The 5195-nt window shown below is 36.0% G+C and overlaps 1 pseudogene; it reads left to right on the top strand.

The window, feature by feature from the left end:
- Positions 1-1344: 1344 nt before the first annotated feature.
- LOC109454100 (elongation factor 1-alpha 1 pseudogene) lies at positions 1345-2516 on the top strand (annotated as a pseudogene).
- Positions 2517-5195: the final 2679 nt, after the last annotated feature.

The raw sequence follows: 5195 nt of genomic DNA, 5'->3' as shown, positions 1-5195 counted from the left end.
ATTAACATTTATTAAATGCCCTCACGTTCACTATATTTCTACATGGTAGATATTTACATTTCTATTCATAGTGAATAAAATTTAAGCTCAGGGAGGTACAATAACATTTTAAATACATCAGTGATTTTCTAAACTTTTCAATTATAAGAACCCTTTTGGAGATATAAAAATAAAACAGACCACCTCATAATAATAGCCATAAATATTGTATTTGTTGACTGAGAAAATGTGTAGTATGAATAATTTAATATATATGTATAAATCACAATTGGGACAAAATAAAAATAAAATAAGTGGTTTAGCTATTTTTATTCAGCCTATAAACAATGTTGTGTAGTTTAGTCCACATCTAGGCTTCTTGCATTAACTCTACAGACCTCTAGGGTTTCTGAGTCAACAGCTTGAGGAACCATGCTCTGTATAATCCCATCTCATTGATTATGCAACATGCTTTCCAGCAGTTCTGAGTCATTGTTAGGTATTTGGTTTTAGGTATTTGTTTTATTTAGATTAAGTTTACCAAAATATATATTTATATGATTTGGATTTAATAAATATAAACTTCAATGACATTTTTACTGCCATTAAAATAAGCTCTTGATTACTTATATAAAGCAGGTGTGTTTCAGAGAAAATTTTTGGTGGGGCTTCACATTAATAATAATAATAATAATAATAATAATAACTGATTTTATAAGGCAGCAAACAACAATTCTAGGACCAACATTAGTCAGAAAGTTTAAATGAAACTCCTTTATAGCCTCGTCATGGTAATAGTAACAGGTATGTAGTTGTCATCAGTATTGATTGAGGACTCATCAGCCCTCTGCTGATGAGTTCCATTTGCTTGAACTACTTTAAAGGTCTGAGAAGAACTGAAAATCTGGTCCCCTCTGACTCTATCTTAGAAGCTTCCTATTAATACAACACCCACGATGTGACAGGATTTTTAGTGTCAAGCAACATCAATGTAAAGTGAAATTGAGAGGAGCAGCTGTTAATCAACAAAGATTACTCTCTGGATGGTCCATTCTCCCAAGGGCTGGTCTGCTGGTATTTATGAATTTGAAGCTGGTATGTCCAAGAATGGGTAGACACATCAGCACGATTTAGGGAGTTACATACTAGGTTATTGTTGATTTTAATACAGTGAATTATCCTGAGCCACTGTACAGCTAGGAGAGATATGAGAAAATTCACCTCTACATTAAGAAAAGTGGCTATAACCTCAACACAGTGGCAACATGGTAGAGCTAAGTGCTAAAATACTTTGGTGCAAGGGATGGAAACTGACCATCAGGATGGCAATGCCGGTGGAACTATATTGTTTGAAGCTCTGGCCTGGATGATCATCTTATCCCACTTGTGTGTCCCTCCAGGCTCTCTACAGAATTGGAGGTATTAGTACAGTCCCTGGGGGCTAAGTGGAAACTAGTGTTCTAGACCAGGCATGGAGACCATCTTTGACCAAATCAGCATTACAACTGAAACAAAGTCTGTTGAAATGCATCTTGAAACTTTGAGTGGAGCTCTGCCTGGGGACAATATGAGCTTTGGTGTCGAGGAAATGTCTATGAAAGATGTTGGTTGTGACAGTTTGGCTGGTGACAGCAAAAATGACTTACCAATGGAAGCAGCCAGCTTCACAGCTCAGGTGATCATCTTGAATCATCCAGGCATTATGAGTGCTGGCTATGGACCTGAGCTAGATTGTCACACTGCTCACATCGCTTGCAAGTTTGCCAAGCTGAATAAAATTTATTGCTGTTCTTGTATGAATCTGGAAGATGGCTCAAATTCTGGAAATCTAGTGAATGCTGCCACCATTAAGATGCTTCCTGACAAAATTATGCATTGAGAATTTCTCTGTCTTTCTCTGGGTAATTTTGCTGTTTGTGATGTAAGAGAGACAGCTGCTATGCTTGTCCATGGCAGTGGACAAGAAAGCTGCTAGAGCTGGCAAAGTCATCAAACCTACTCAGAAAACTCGAATGGCTAAACAAATGTTATCTAGAACACTTCACTCAGTCTTAACCGGTTGTGGAAAAATGGCTCAAAACTGTCTGTCTCATTTGACCATTTAATTTTAATAGTCAAAGATGACGGGTTAATAATACAAATGTATTGTAAAACCTTCAGAAGGAAAAGCATGCTTTGGGGAACAACTTTTTGTGTGTGGCAATTCTAAGTTGTTAGATTTCAAAATGAGTACTTTTTAAATGAAAACATCTTGACCAAAATGTGTCATAGAATTTTGAGGCCCAGTGAAGCAATGTTTAATGATAAATCTGTGTCTTCTTTTGGTCAACATCAAAACTTCCTATAGAATTGCTTAGGTAAAAGACTTAAAGAAAAACAATTGCCTGTGATCTATTTCTGTTGTTCCATTTGTTAAAACTTGAGGAATGGTCTGCTTCTATGAGTTAATTGTGTTCAGTTTTTAGAAAAATAAAAATACTGAAAGTTGACAAATAAATACTGTTTGAGAGTTTCTTTCCTTATAATGGTAGAATAGCTTGTTTCAGATCAATACCTTCCTTATAAACACATAGAAAAGCTGGAAAAAAATCTGTTTGATACCTTCAGATATCAAAAGGCTTCAACAGTTAGGATTACAGAGTCAAGACAACAAATTGGGGTGACCCAGCTTGTTTTACAACTGCTTAAGCCTTTAAGGCATTTTTATGCACTTTAAAATAGGCTAAGAGGAGAAGTACAATGTAGTGGATAAGAAATTAGCAAGCTAACATATAGCCTTTCTAGGCTGAACCATGAAGAACTGGAAAATCTAAACAGACCGATCACCAGTAACGAAATTGAATCAGTCATCCAAAACCTTCCCAAAAGCAAAAGTCCGAGACCAGATGACTTCACTAGTGAATTCTACCAAACCTTCAAAGAGGAGCTAATACCAATCCTGCTCAAACTGTTCCATAAAATTGAAGAAGAGACAGTACTCCCTAACTCATTTTATGAGGCCAACATTACCCTGATACCAAAACCTGGTAAGGACAACACAAAAAAAGAAAACTACAGACCAATATCTCTGATGAATACAGATGCAAAAATCCTAAACAAAATTCTAGCAAATCGAATACCACAGTGCATTAAAAAGATTATTCATCACGACCAAGTGGGGCTCCTCCCCGGGGCACAAGGATGGTTCAACATCCGCAAATCCATCAATGGGATGCAGCACATAAACAAAATAAAGGACAAAAATCATATGATTATATCAATTGATGCAGAAAAAGCAGTGGAAAAGATACAACATCCATCTATGATTAAAACACTTAATAAAATAGGTATAGAAGGAAAATACCTTAACATAATAAAGGCCATATATGACAAGCCCTCAGCTAATCTCATAATTAACAGTGAAAAACTGAAGACCTTTGCTCTACGTTCAGGAACATGACAGGACTGCCCCCTATCACCTCTGCTTTTCAACATCGTGTTGGAAGTCCTTGCCAGAGCAATCAGGCAAGAGAAAGAAATAAAAGGCATCCAAATTGGGAATGAAGAAGTTAAATTGTCACTCTTTGCAGATGACATGATGCTATATATAGAAAACTCTAAAGACTCCACCAAAAAGCTATTAGAAACAATCAACGAATACAGTAAAGTTGCTGGCTACAAAATCAACGTACAAAAGTCCATTGCATTCCTATATACTAACAATGAAATCTCAGAAAAAGAAATACAAAAAAACAATTCCTTTTGCAGTTGCAGCAAAAAGACTAAAATACCTAGAAATAAACTTAACCAAGGATGTGAAAGACCTATATGCTAAAAACTATAAGACATTTTTAAAAGAAATTGAAGAAGACACAAAGAAATGGAAAGACATTCCGTGCTCATGGATTGGAAGAATCAACATAGTTAAAATGGCCATATTACCCAAAGCAATATACAGATTCAATGCAATCCCCATCAAAATCCCAATGACATTTTTTAAAGAAATAGAACAAAAAAATCATCAGATTTGTTTGGAACCACAAAAGACCCCGAATAGCCAAAGCAATCTTAAGAAAAAAGAATACTGGAGGTATCACACTCCCTCACTTTAGCTTGTACTACAGGGCTACAATAATCAAAACAGCATGGTATTGGCAGAAAAACAGACACATAGACCAATGGAATAGAACTGAGAACCCAGAAATAAAACCACATAAATATGGACAGATAATTTTTGACAAAGAAGCAAAAAACATACAATGGAGAAAAGACAACCTCTTCAATAAAAGGTGCTGTGAGAATTGGAAAGCCACGTGCAAAAGAATGAAACTGAATCTGTCACCATGTACCAAAATTAATTCAAAATGGATCAAAGACTTAAGCATAAGACCTGACACAATAAACTGCATAGAAGGAAGCATAGATACTAAACTTATGGACCTTGGGTTAAAAGAGCATTTTATGAATTTGACTCCAAAGGAAAGGGAAATAAAAGCTAAAATAAACGAATGGAACTATATGAAACTTAAAAGATTCTGCACAGCAAAAGAAACCATCGACAAAATAAAGAGGCAACCAACTGAATGGGAGAAGATTTTTGCAAACAGTGCCTCTGATAAGGGGCTAATATCCAAAATATACAAGGAACTCATGAAACTCAACAACAAAAAAACAAACAACCCAATTGAAAAATAGTCAGAGGACCTGAAAAGACACTTCTCCAAAGAGGACATACAAATGGGAAATAGACATATGAAAAAATGCTCAACATCACTAATCATCAGAGAAATGCAAATCAAAACCACAATGAGATATCACCTCACCCCAGTCAGAATCGCTATCATCAACAAGACAAATAATAACAAGTGTTGGAGAGGCTGTGGAGAAAAAGGAACCCTCATACACTGTTGGTGGAAATGCAGACTGGTGCAGCCGTTATGGAACGCAGTGTGGAGGTTCCTCAAAAAATTACGAATAGAATTACCACATGACTCAGCAATCCCTCTCCTGGGTATCTACCCAAAAAATCTGAAAACTTTTATCCATAAAGACACGTGTGCTCCAATGTTCATTGCAGCTTTGTTTACGGTGGCCAACACATGGAAACAACCAAAATGTCCTTCAATAGATGAATGGATAAAGAAGTTGTGGTATATATACACAATGGAATACTATTCAGCGGTAAGAAAAGATGATATAGGAACATTTGTGACAACATGGATGGATCTTGAGAGTGT

The sequence above is a fragment of the Rhinolophus sinicus genome, chromosome 2, assembly GCF_057876585.1.
Source record: "Rhinolophus sinicus isolate RSI-liver-muscle chromosome 2, RSI-T2T, whole genome shotgun sequence".
Classification (NCBI taxonomy): Eukaryota; Metazoa; Chordata; class Mammalia; order Chiroptera; family Rhinolophidae; genus Rhinolophus; species Rhinolophus sinicus.
This window is presented reverse-complemented; position numbering and strand designations above follow the sequence as displayed.